Source organism: Vulpes vulpes, chromosome 11 (genome assembly GCF_048418805.1).
Source record: "Vulpes vulpes isolate BD-2025 chromosome 11, VulVul3, whole genome shotgun sequence".
In the NCBI taxonomy this organism is placed as follows: Eukaryota; Metazoa; Chordata; class Mammalia; order Carnivora; family Canidae; genus Vulpes; species Vulpes vulpes.
Genome location: NC_132790.1, coordinates 63650164 through 63664681, shown reverse-complemented (window position 1 = coordinate 63664681; position 14518 = coordinate 63650164). Strand labels below are relative to the sequence as shown.

Here is a 14518-nt window from a genome sequence, read left to right as displayed (position 1 = left end):
CATGTTCTGCTTCTGTACACTAACCCTTCATCTCATTCATAAAGCATGATCATGAAAAAAACACCCCTCGTGCCAATTTAAAATTAACCCTCAGTATGTGATATTTTGCTTTTAACTGGTTACTTTATCATGCCATCCACAACCTAAAGTCTTTAGAAAAAAAAAAAAAGTTTAAGTGCTTCATTTTTGAGAAACAAACTACTATTGTTTTTTCCAACTTAATAAGTATTCTGCATAAAACTGCCCTAAAAACCAGCAACATCAGACCCTGGATGGAGAGACAGGGTCCAAAGCAGAACCAATGCCAAATGAGTCTATCTATACACATTTCGTTCAGAGCAAGAAGCAGGACCAGGAAGAAGGTGAAGGTGAGGATAACAGGGGCTCCATGTAGCCAATGCTCTTAATGAGAGGACCACTTGATTCTCACTAGATGATGTTTTCAGGACAGAGAAGCATCTATCTTGGCTCACAGATATTCCCATAGATGCTGTACCTCCCTCCAAAACAGCCAACACAAACACAGAACAACATGCTGGCTCATCCAGGTGGTATTCCTCGACAGCAACACATTCAATTCTGGAGTCTCGTTTGAAACTAACACTAAATTACAAAGGGATGTAAGGAGAGTCTGACTCTCAAACCGATTCATGTTAAGGGATCCTTCATGGAAAATATTCTACAGTGGTGACTGCAATCGTAATTGCTACCATTATTTATCTCTGAAGTGCGCCCAAGATATGGACAACACACTTGCCACATTATGAAGAACTAATTAGCTTAATATAAAAAGAATGCTTATAAAATATTAGAGAGACCAAATGAATTGAAAAATGTGCAAAGGCTGTGAACAAGACACTTAAACAAGAGGAACGCAAATGGCTAATATGTGAGACATACTCTTCACTTCATCCATAAGTATAAAAATAGAAACTAAAACAAGACACCATTTTTCTTCTAAAATTAAAAACCAGAGAGGCACCTGGCTCAGTCAGTGGAGCATGCAACTCTTGATCTCGGGGTTCTGAGTTCAAGCCTCATGTTGGGTATAGAATGTACTTAAAGATAAATAAATATTAAAAATAAAAAATAAAAACTAGTAAGAAAATAGGCACTTGATATTCATTCCTAATGGCAAAAGTATAGGAAAATAGCCCTCGCACACTACCGCGGAAGTATATATTCAGCTCTGTCTTTGAGAGCAATTTATAATATGTAGCAGAATTTTTAATTCCCACTGAACTCCACTGAAATTCTATTGCTAGACAGTTCCCCTATAGAAGATACACTTGCATACATGTGCAAAATATGAGCAGAACACTGTCTGTAAAAGAAAAATTGGAGAGGTTCCACAAATCATGATACAATCCTAGAGCTGACTGCTCTGTAGCTGTTAAAAGGGATGCAAACAATCTATATGCTGACATGAGAACATATCGAAGATATATTGTTCAATTAAAAAGCCACTTTACCTATACATATTATCTGTAGTGTAATTCCAGTTGCAAGAATTTCTAAAAGAACATATATATGAATGTGTGTGTGTGTGTGTGTGTGTGTGTGTGTGTATGCATTTTGCTGTGCAAACCCTCCGGAAGAGAAACAGTAGCCCCTTGCAGGAGGCAACATCTGAAGGGAAGGAAGAGCTAAAATAGTGGATTCTTATCTTTGGCTTCCTACAAAAGCCCCTGCCATATTTTTATGCAACAATTATGTTGCATCACAATAATTTTTGAAGTCCTCCTCCTTCCACTGCCAACTTAAGAACTGTAGAAACTGTTAGAAATGACCTTATGGTTCCATGTCTGGTTTAATTCTGAGGCTCTTGGAAGGCAGTGGGAGTTGGTGAAGGGGTGAGCAGACTGGCAAAAGGCAAATTTGAAAAGTTTCACTGTGAACAAAAAGCAAAGCCAATGACTCTTCTCCTAATAGCACAGCCAGCTGAGCTGATGCTTTCCTCAAAGGGAACAATTAAACAATATGCTCTACTTTCAAGCCAGAGATCGATCTCAGGTTGATGTCCAAGGTATTTCTAATGTATCTGGTGAACACTAACAAATTCACTTGCTGGGGTAGGCGGATGAATGGACCAAAGATGTCCACGTCCTAACCCCCAGGGTGGTGACAAGTTACATGGCAGTGGGGTATTAAGGTTGCTAGTCAGCTGAGCTTCAAGGAGCGAGATTATCTTGGATTATTGGGTGGGCCCAACATAACCACAAGGGTCTTTAAAAGTGGAAGAAGGAGCCAGAAAAGGGAAGTCAGAGGTAGACAGGACTATGGAAAGAGCCAGAGAGAAGCAATGTTCTTGGCCCAGAAGAGGAAAGAACCATGAACCAAGGAGGACAGAGCCTCTAGAAGCTGGAAGAGCCAAGGAAATGGGTTCTTGCCTTGAACCTCCAGAAGGGAATGCCATCCTTGCCAACAACTTGATTTTAGCCCACTGAGAGAGACTCATGTCAGACTTCCAATCTACAGAACTGTAAAATGATAAATTTGTGTTGTTTAAGCTGTTAAATAAGAGGCAATTTGTTACAGCAGCAAGCAAAACTAAAACAATCTATCTGGATTTCCTTTATTTCTCTATGCCCCAGACTTTGTCTGGTGGGCAAGCCTGGGCTAGGCTGTGGAAATCAGCCCACTTGGGCATCTCACCTTACAGAGGCCCACTGACGTGGGTCCACTCTGGGCTAGCTGCTATCAGGACTTCCTCAGAGAGAACCCAGATAAGACACCAGCAACAAAACTACCTTGATGATTATTAAATTAGCTACATTGGGAAAAGCCATATTTGAATAAGTTATTAATGAAAGCCCTTGGTAAATCATGCCTCACCATACAAATATATTTGTCGTCATTTACACACAGATTACTCTTTTGAAAGACTAATAAAAGAAAAATGAATCTCGAGGAACCCAGGAAAGCACAGCAACACATGCTCTCAGAGGTTTCTCAAGACACTCATATCATGGACAGGGATTTTCAAAGAACAATGGAATAAGGGCTGACTCACCTCTTACCTTACCTGAGTACCTACTATGTACCAGGCAGTGGGCTGAACACTGAAAATACATGATCTCATCTGATACTAACATTTCCATTTTCGAAATTACTCCGATCATTACCACAGATACTGCCATGTCCCCATGGCCGTCAGTGAAGGGGATGGGTTTCAGACTGCTGTCACCTCCACAGCTGGCATCCTAGAGAGGCATCCTGCTACCCCCTTCCCCCATCAAGGACAGCTTAAACTGATATCTACTCGATGCCAAAATGCTCAAGAGAAGGAGAATATTAGCTTTATTGCAATGATCCTAGAAATGCATCTAAAATAGGTGGCTATTTTCCCATTATGGGAATTTCTATATAAAAGCTCATTCTAAACAAAGTTTTTAGCTCTAAGAAAGCATTCTAGCAGAATACAATAAAGATAGTGAAAATAAAAGTGACCCCTTCCTCTGCTTCTGTGTCTTTTCTCAATTCAGAACATGAAATCGGTATCAGTCTACCATGAGAAAACTTCACAATCCCCAACAGAGTCCTTTTCTCCCTGAGTTACATAATATAGTTCGGGTTTTTTTGTGTTTTCATATTCTTTTTAAAGATTTTATTTACTTATTCATGAGAGACACAGAGAAAGAGAGAGAGAGAGAGAGAGAGAGAGAGAGAGAGAGAGAGAGGCAAAAATATAGGCAGAGGGAGAAGCAGCTCTATGCAGGAAGCCTGATGTGGGACTCAATCCTAGGACTCCAGGATCACACTCTGAGCCAAAGGCAGACGCTCAACTGCTGAGCCACCCAGGTATCCCCAATATAGTCCATTTTTAAGTCAGAATGACAAGCTGGCCCTGCATTTCAGTGTACAGGCATTGATATGAAATATCTGGAACCTGAAACACATTTCCCAAAGCATAACATCATTCATGGAGGAGGGCCACTTCCAGAGTGACACACAAAGCTCTTTGAAACGTGTAATGTGCCCTAAGTAGTCTACATTCTCTAGAATTGAGATTTAATACTTCCACAACATAAATTTTAAAACAACGCTAAAAAACAAAGCTGCATACATTTCTTATTCTTTTGAAAGGAAAGAAACTCAGATGAGATAGATGAAAATGTGAAGAGAGAGATGTGGGACACTCTGAAGAACATTCCCATGGCTTTAAGGTAATATAGTTCTCCAGCATGTTGAATTCATTTCCAAAAAGGGCGATGGTTTCCTTTTCCTCCAAGTGTCTGTATTTCTGCCACTCTTCTAATACTTATTCACAATGAGGTCACTTGCTGGGATTATCACAGCCAATAGAGAGAGTCACATGTGACATCAGGATGGTCCCATGTCCAGCGTAGGAGTGGAAATGACAGAGAAAAGGAGCTGGGGCTTTGGGAAAGGGATGAGAGTGCACCGTCGGAGGAGAAACAAGATGGTGGTGATGAAATGTCACAGGACACCTGACTACACTTGTCACACCACAGGGCCTACCATGTGGCTCTTGTTGCTTGAATATCTTCAAGGGCTGGGAAAGCTATGATCCTGAGGTGACTAGAGACAGAATGGACAGCCAACCAGCTGCTGGTAAAATATGTTAGAGAAGCAGTAGTTTGAGTCCTCTATCCCCAGAGTCTGAAAATCACTACCAGGACTTAGTATACAGCTCTCTTATTTGTGCGTGCACATGCACACATGCACACACACACAATCTACATTCTGTCTGGTTAGTTGCTCACACCTATCTTCATCACCAAAAACTTAAAAAATTTACAATCTTGATTTAGCACCCAGGAAGCCCCTGCACTATGCAGTACCATAAGCCATCCACAAAATTCAATTCAAATTGCAAAAGGGATACAGAACTCATTGATTAATTCAGGCAAAGCCCAGAGTATGTGTGAGAAAAGATTGTACTCTTTTCTTCCATAACATTCTTTCCCCAGAATCATAAATCTCTTGTGCGTTGACTTTCCATCTTAGGAAAGTGAACGTCATCTGAGGCAGCGTATAAATCACTTTGAGAATAGTTATTCATTGTGGGCAAATAAAAATGTAAGCCAGGCGGATAGTGAAAAGCTCATTTCTCCTGGTATAATTTCATGGGAGTAGGACAGCAAGGGGAAAAGTAGAGTGGGTTGTGAAAACTGGAGCCATGTTTACAGGAGGGGGGAAAAAAACCCAAAACCAGAATACTAAAAATTATCATACCACATCGCTATAATCTATTCAACTCTCCACCTCTGGTTCAGGTCTGACTTTCTCTCTTCACAGCAACAGCAGTGACAAGAAGGCAGAGAGAGGAGGGAAAACCCATACTAAACACAGCAGGGTTTTAAGCCCACTCATTCACCAGGTTCAAAGCACTTAAGCCTTTGACTACTACTGCAGAGCAGAATAGATTATACCACTTGGTGCTGGTTTTTTTCATATGACTCCTGCCCACCCCCAACACTCTGAGCATGGGTGTTTATGTCACAAAGCCACACTGGCCGGGGGAGGGGAGAGAAGGGAGGCAACGCAGCGACCACTCCTAAGGCTACCCCCAAAGACCTGCTTACTCCAGTGTTGAAACCCAATACAAGTCCTGAGACACACCCTACTGGCCTCCCAGAAGGCAGATTTGGGACCTTCTGCTATATTTCACCTCTCTTGTAAAAGTAACACCTTGGGGTGCCAGGGTGACTCTGTGGGTTAAGCGTCCAACTCTTGATTTTTGGCTCAGGTCATGCATTATCTCTGGGTCATGAAATGGAGTCTCGTGTGGAAATGTGTGCTCAGTGCAGAGTCTGCTTAGGATTCTCTCTGTCTCCCTCTGCCCATCCTCTCCTTCACACTCTCTCTTTTAAAAAAAAAAAGAAAACAAAAAAAGCACCCAATCAAGAAAATAAAACCTGCTTATCACCCACAAAAAGGGTGAGAGGAAGAGAAAGAGAAGTAGGATGGAAGAAGAAACAAGTCCTTGAAAAAGGAGCATAAACTGAAATGAATCCTCCAAAGTTGCAGAGGAAATCACACCGTCATGCCTTATGGTAGGCAAGCTCATTAATGACACCAGAAACCAAGTTCAAGGAGCCCTTGAAAAATGCACACAGGGCTTAGGTCTGTGTGTGATGGTTCTATTTGTTGTCAATTTATTAAGAAAAAAAGGGCAGAAATAAGTGCAGTTTTTTTGCAAAACAAAAAGCAGCTCTCAGCCATGGGAGGCAGAACAACTACTGCCCACTTGAATACCGTAAAAACACGTCTTCACCTTTCATGACATATCACAGATGGTCATCTTAATTGCTACAGGTCACAGGTGGATTTGCAGCCGCATACCCCCAGAACCTGCATAGTCTTGGCACACTAACCTAGAAATGTCATTCAGCTAAAAAACCAGATCTCCTACTTCTAATCTCAAGAGATCAAAAAAATTATGACTATTGTGAAATATGCAGAGAGTTAAGAAGCTGAGAATCTTAGCTCAGGCTGCTCTAACAAAATACCATGAACACGGTGGTTTAAACAAGAGAATTTATTTTCTCACAGTTCAAGAGGCTGAAAGACTGAGGTCAGGATACCAGCATGGTTGGGTTCTGGTGAGAGTGCTCTTCCTGCTTTCCAGAAGGCCCCCTTGTGTCATCACAGGGCAGAGAGAAACAAATCTCTCTCTCTCTTCCTCTTCTTAACAAGACTGCAGTCCCATTGAATTAGGGTCCTGGATTAGGGCTGCACCCTTATGACCTCACGTAACCTGAGCTGCCTCCTAAAGACACCAGCTCCCTGATACCGCAGGTTAGGGCTTCAACATATGAATTTGCAAGAGGAGGGGGGCACAATTCAGTTTCTAGTACTAGGTTATGAAAGTCCGCTAAGCTAAGCTAAGGAGTCCTCCATTCAGTGTCCAGCACACAGTAATTCAATGTTCGATGAATGAAGAGAGATGAATAATTACTGTCTTAGTACACTGAGACACGGAGCAAACATCAGAGACAGCAATGCATCTTCAAGCACAATAACAACCTGGAGCTTTTGGATTTTTAATAAGTCCTGAGGGTTGGATAGCTAAGAGGCATATCTTCTACATTTGCCTCATGGATGCACTACTTTCCTTCCTGAGGAATAGCCAGAAGAGCAGAAGAAAAAAAAAAAATCCAAATGATCAAGCCACTGCACATTCCACTGAGAGCCAAATAGAATGCTCTCAGTGGTCATAGTGAGAATTCCACATATAACAGTATTATTAACTACATACATGTTGTTGCCCAGCAGATCTCTAGAACATTTCCACTTTGCATGCCTGAAGTTCTAAACTCTTTGACTAGCATCTCCTCAATTCACTCTGCCCCCCGCCACCTCCCTGCCCCTGGCAACCCACAGTCTGCTTTCCATTTGAGTCTAACTACTAACATACCTCCTATAAATGGAATTATGCAGTATTCATCCTGTGACCAGCTTCCTTCACTCAGGATCATATTCTCAAGGGTCATCCATGTTGCAGCAAACCACAAGATTGTAGTCTTTTTAAAGGCTGACTCAGTGGTTGAGCATTTGCCTTTGGCTCAAGGCGTGATCCCGGGGTCCTGGGATTGAGTCCCACATCGGGCTCCCCACAGGGATCGTGCTTCTCCCTCTGCTTATGTCTCTGCCTCTCTCCCTCTCTGTGTCTCTCATGAATAAATAAAAAAAATCTTTTTTTAAAAAAAAAAAGGCTGAATACTAATCCATTGTATGTGTATCCCACATTTTCTTCATTCATTCATTCACTGATGTTCACCCCTTGGCTGTTCTGAATCATCATCATCATCATCTGAGATCCTGGTTTCAATTCTTTTAGATAAACACACAAAGGTGAGATTTCTGGCTCATACGGTAGTTCTATTTTTAATTTTTTGAGGAACCTCCAGACTGCCTGTCTCTTTGAGGCCTTCAGGAGTTCCTATACCAGACCCAGAAGTATTTATCGGCAGAACTCTTACTGTGTGAGAGACTCTATTGCCAGAGCCACTAATTGATGGATTCTCAGTCACTCTAACTGAAAGAATCCCACCAGATACACGAGACAGTCTGGGGTACAGGAAAGGTACTAGCTTGGGGTTGAGGAAGTCCAGATATCAATCTTGTCCCCCACAGGCCAGCTCTGTGGACTTCTAGCAGGTTAGTCAGCCTCTCCGGTTTGGAGAGCAGCCATTTGACCCGTCACAATGCTTCTAAGATTCAGTGATTCAAAGGCCATGATTCAAAGAGGAAAAAAGTCTGTTCTACCACAACTGGGAGGGAAATGCAATCAAACTGTGACAGGATGGAATGTAGGGTTACAAAAGGGGAACTGCATCACCACAAACTTCTTGTAACAAATTCTAATAAATGTGACCACCATTTGCTGTGACCATGTGAAATTAAATTTTGTGGGGTTACCACGATTCAATAAGGTGGAGAGGTAGCTGAGGGAATGGGGTAACTGGGTGACAGGCATTAAGGAGGGCACGTGATGTAATGGGGACTTGGTGTTGCATGCAACTGATGAATCACTGAACTCTACCTCTGAAACTAATAATACACTGTTAATTGAATTTAAATAAAATTAAATTAAAAAAAGAATTCATTAAAGTGATTTTCAATCGCTGTAAGGGATAGCTGTCTCACTCTTTCATTAAATGGTTAGAATCAAATAATTATGTGTCACATATTTTGAACAAACACATAAGATTGAACATTTGTTAATTATCCAAAGGATCAAAACAACATATTACTTTATCTTCCAAAATCTGCCACTATCCCATGCCTGATAAATAGTCTCAGTCACATCTACCTATACATTTATGTATCATGGAGATAAAGAATAGATGATAAAAATGGGTTGAGGGGATTAAACTGGCCAGGCTTCAATTTGAATGTCAGAGGATTTCAAACTGACAGCATTCTGTGTCAAGTCGTTCAAAACTTCAGTGCTAAAGTGATGAATCCACCAAGGGCATGGAAATTCTTCTTGAGGAAAAATTCAGCTGAATCTTTTATATCTGTCTCTCTCCTTTATTTGTAAAACAATCTTCTCCCTTGTGGAAGAGGGGGAGAGACTATGACATGCTTACTTAAAAAATCAATTTTGCAATTTCCTAGCTAGCCCATTTGGCTAAATGCTAGCGGTCAGTACTTAGAGACATTATGAGAAGTCTTTCTGAACATGTTAGATTCTGGGGGGTGTAGAATATGTGGTCTCTTGATACTCTTGTTGCCATTGTAGTTCAGACAATTAGCCAGGCAATGTATATAAAGGAGCAATCAACCCAGGGGTTGACAGGAACTAGCAGTGTAGTGGTGGTGGTGGCGGTGGTGGTGTTAAGATTGATTTTAGGGATGCCTGGGTGACTCAGTTGGGTATGTGGCTGCCTTCAGCTCAAGTCATGATCTCAAGGTCCTGAGATCAAGCCCAGTGTCAGGTTCTCTCTGTTCAGTAGAAAGCCTGCTTCTCCCTCTCCCACTCCTGCCTATGCATGCACTCTCTGTCAAATAAATAATCTTAAAAAGAAAAAAAGATTTATTTATTTTAGAGTGAGCTAGAACGAGTGGGGGCAGGGAAAAGAGGGAGAGAATCTTCAAGCAGACTCCCCAGTGAGTGCAGAGCCCAATGCAGGGCTCGGATACAACAATTCATAAGATCATGACCTGAGTTGAAATCAAGAGTCAGATGTTACCAAATGAGCCACCCAGGCACCCCACTGACAGCATGCTTTTAAGGCACAAGCTTAAAAACCCTCCCTCAAGGTCTCCAATAGGGAGAGAAATAGTACTGATCCTCCATCTTCCCCCTCCTTGCTGGAGGTAGGTATTTGGGCACCAAATATTGACCTTAAATGATTAATACAACATGATTTTTAAGTGCTTCCCATTTTCTATTTTATCCATGGGGAATGTGGGCAAGTTTACCAAATGTTCAACTGGTGCATGGATAACAAACTCTGAATCCAATGGATACTATTCACCAGTACAAAGGCCTGAACCACTGGCTAACACAACATGGGCGAGTCTCAAATGCATTCTGCTAAACAAAAGCAGCCGGACTCAAGGCACCTGGGTGGCTCAGTGGTTGAGCATCTGCCTTTGGCTCAGGTCATGATCCCAGGGTCCTAGGATCGAGTCCTACATTGGACTCCCCACAGGGAGCCTGCTTCTCCCTCTGCCTGTGTCTCTGCCTCTCTCTCTGTGTCTCTCATGAATAAATAAATAATCTAAAAAAAAAGAAGTCCAACTCAAAAGGCTACATACTGTATGATTTCATATAAATGGCATTCCAGAAAAGGCAAAGCTACAATAGACAGAAATCAGATAAGGACTGCCATGGGATAGGGGGAGGGGCTTAACTATAAAGGAACACAGGGAATTTTGGAAAGTGACAGAATTAGTCTGTATTTTAACTCACTTAAAAGTGATAAAATTGTGTTTTAAAAGGATGACTTTTATTATTCATGAATTATACCTCAATAAAACTGACTTTTAAAACTATTAAGGTTTGGTCCCTCCAGAAAGGTAGGTATAGATGGTCATATTCGTGACTATCTACATGTCGCCCTTGGCTTTTTCAATTCCAATAGCACAACCAGTCTTGATCCACAGCAGGAAACAGAAACCACACTCGGTATTTCAATCAGAAAGGGACTGGATATGGGAATTAGGTGCTGACATCATCTCTGAAAGGTGTGGGGAAAGCAAAGTTCTCCTTCAATTCCTTATTTGAAGGACACACCACTGTAGAGTCACGAGCCCCATGCCGGGAAGTGGCTGCTGCTGCCAGCCCTGCAGCCTGTCAGGCCCATGCAGGTGGGCCTGAGGCCCCAGGAAAATGCACCTGGCCCCTGCAGCCGCCTTGGAATACCCACATCCTCATGACCTTGCCCACCAGCAGCCCCAGCAAAAGAAACTTGGTCTCAGTTTAGGCTCCCAATCTCACACAAATGCGTTTATGAGACCTGTCATGCATTCAAAAATCCAACTGTAAGAAATTTGGGGACATGTAGTTGTTAGGTTTCCCATCAGGAGGGTGGAATGAAGGTTAAGAGAGCCAATCCCAGTATCTCCCCATCATAGTTCTCTCCCCGTCCTGTTACAAAGCATTCTTCCCCCAAGACAGCACAACAAAACTCCTTTTCTGTTTAAATTTAAATTTCAAACAGTGCTGAGAGAGTTGAAAAATTGTTCTGCTAATGGGTAAAACCAAGATCCTAACTCATTTCATTATGGAAGAATATTTCATTTTCACATGTACTTAGTTCTAGCCCCAGCAGAATAAAATTTTAAGATCACTGCATTTGATAATAGAGCCAACCACAGTTCTACTCTAACTCATGTATTAAATACACACTGGTCTTTGAGTTTTATTCAGCTGAGAATTAAACAGACGAAGCTTGAAAATGCATTAATTTTCCAGGTATCTATAAGATGTTTTACAGTAAAGCCACAACTAGGGGAGGGGAGTGTGACACTGAGATTTCTAACAAGAAACAGGTATTTGGTTTTGTCCCCATTCCTGGCACAAAGCTCCTGAAACTCTTGGAATTCCTGAAGGGATGAGAAAGAAAGATAAAGGTGTCTTTTATGTTGATGAGTGACCTCTGGAAGCCCCTAGGTAACCTAAGGATGGTGACTGTCTCCAGTGGCACTAACCCAGTGATTGGAGGGGTGGGACTGAAAGTCCCACTCCCTGACTTCCAAGGAGGGGAGAAGGGCTGGAGGTTGAGTTCCATCACCAAAGATTTAATCACGCCCATGGAATGAAGCTTCCATAAAACCCCAAAACAACAGGGTTGACAGAGCTTCCAGGTGGGTGAACATGTGGAGGTGCTGTTAGGGAGGTTCTGGGGATGGCACAGAAGCTCCCACACCTTCCCCATGCATCTCTTCCATCTGTTCCTGAATTATAAGCTTTTATAATAAACTGGTACATGTTTCTCTGAGTTCTGTGAGCCACTCTGACAAATTATTCAAACCCACAGAGAGGGATGTGAGAACCTCTGATCTATAGCCAGTTGGTCAGAAGCACAGGTGGCCTGTACTTGTGATTGGCTGAAGGTGGGGCAGGGGTGGGGGGGACAAGACAGTCTTGTGGGTCTGAGCCCTTAATCTGCAGGATCTGAAGCTCTCCACAGGTAGACAATGTTGGAGTTGAATTGAATTGCAGGACCCCTGGTCTGTGTCCAGTGAACTGGATTGAGTTAACTATTTGGTGGTATTAAAACACACATCCAGGGGCACCTGGGTGGCTCAGTGGTTGAGCATCTGCCTTGACTCAGAGTTTGACCTCGGGATCCTGGGATTGAGTTCTACATCGTGCTCCTTGCGAGGAGCCTGCTTCTCCCTCTGCCTCTCTCTGTGTATCTCTCATGAACAAATAAATAAAATCTTTTTAAAAAATCTTTTTATTTTATTTTTTTTAAAGATTTTATTTATTTATTCATGAGAGACACAGAGAGAGAGAGAGAGAGAGACAGAGACACAGGCAGAGAGAGAAGCAGGCTCCATGCAGGGAACCTGTTGTGGGACTCAATCCCGGGACTCCAGGATCACGCCCTGGGCTGAAGGCAGGCGCTTAACCGCTGAGCCACCCAGGGATCCCCTAAAAAATATTTTTAAATAAATAAAACACTCATCCATGGGAGCGAGGTACACCTTTTATACCCTAATTATTGCCTCTAAAGACTTAACACAATCAAAGCAACAACCTAGAAAAAAATGGTTTACTCAATTAAAGTACCATAGTAACCACAATCCTGAATTTCCCTGGTGATCATTTACATAATAACTCTATTCTCTATATCAAAGGGTTAAGGAACATTCTCATAAGAAATTTTCAGCTTCTCATAATCTCACTTCATTTCTTCTTGGGTCATTTCTCCAAATTGTACAAAAAGGAAGCAATGAAAACATTTTCCTTTTCCTGACAGGAAAACTATTGGGTCAATATTGCTAGCTTCTTCCATCCTTCAGACAAAAGAAAAAGAGAGAGAGAGAGAAGAAAAAGAAAAGAAGAGAAAAGAAAAAGTGACAAAGCACAATGTCCTACAGCAAAAATAGTATCCAACCAACCTTAGTTGTGAGGGTTGTGAGAATCATCTACCAGAGCTGTCCCTGGAAAAAAAAAGAAAGGAGTCTCGAACTCTCCCTTCTCAGAAAACCATCAAAGCATCATCATGCCCCATAAGTCCTCACCGCCTCGAGCAAGGACTTAACCCACCAATACATGACACTTCTCTGACCAGAACAAAGGTAATACAACAACTAGAAACTAATGGTGTTCCTAACATATGGGGGGGGAAAAGGTCTCCCTCGTTCTTCCCTTCAAAGTATTTTTAAAAAGTTGAACTTGGGAGCTAGTTCTTCTCGTGAACAATTATATACTCTTCTGCTGATACTGGTGACTGGTCAGGCCTGGGAGGGGGGCGGGGAGTGGGGGAGCGGGGCAGCAATTTTAAGTAAAAAGGACAGACCTGGGGACGCCTGGGTGGCTCAGTGGTTGAGCATTTGTTTGCCTTCGGCTCAGATCATGATCCCAGGGTTCTGGGATTGAGTCCCACACCGGGTTCCCCTCAGGGAGCCTGCTTCTCCCTCTGCCTATGTCTCTGCCCCTCTCTCTGTGTCTCTCATGAGTAAATAAAAAACCGTTTAAAAAAAAAAAAAAGGACAGATCTGGCCTCTCAAGCTTCATTGCTATAGAAAGCACTCTCAGGGAAAAGCAGAAGAAACAGGAAGGAGGATTCACAGAATGGGGAAGACCACCGGCCCTAATAAGTATGCTTATTAGGTTATGGCTGCTGTTAGGTTTTGCCCAAGAATGCTGCTGGGAAGGAGACCTTGAAAAATTGTTACCAAAGACCTAATAACTTCCTTCCCTATCCTTAATTTTTTCCTAGAGCGAGACCTTAAATATATTTATAATGACGTGAACCCCCACAGGTTCTTTGCCAGGGAAATGATGGACAGTATAGTTTTCAACCTTTCAGCAGCCTGAAACGCCACCTCACCCAAGGCTCTCAAAAGAACACTAGGACGCAGGGCTCCCGCCATTTACTCCATTGCCAACTTACTTCCCAGTTGACCTTACGTATCAGCTGCCAAGTGTTTTCAATCTGAAACTCATGGTACAGGTAAAGGAAAGTGCCTTGGAGAATCTCAACATCCTTTGTTCATTTCATACCCTGCGAAGACACCTTATAGATGCTATGAAATATTTGTAGGCAGGCTGATCCTGTCTCATAAGAGCCAAGCTACTGAGTTCCTGTTCCAGAATATCATCCTGTGAAGCTTGGAAAACATTTTCAATCGATGACCAAGACCATTTGATCCAAGAAGCTGCCTTGGGGCTCTCAACCATCCTCAACAGATTTATTTTACGAGGGCCCTACATTTCTCAGGCTAAGGGACTTTAGTCAGCATTAAGTACAACCTTTAACACATCTTTGGGTACATCCCAGCCCAGTTCACAAGGGCAGGTCGATAGACTGTGAGCATCAAAAGAAAAATGGAAAACAAGTCCCCTTGAGGCACAAAGTAAAAT

General features: G+C 42.3%; 1 protein-coding gene across 4 annotated transcripts in view; it reads right to left on the bottom strand.

The window, feature by feature from the left end:
* Positions 1–14518, bottom strand: part of OSBPL10 (oxysterol binding protein like 10) — a 294626-nt gene that overhangs the window by 45138 nt on the left and 234970 nt on the right. The window lies entirely within an intron of this gene.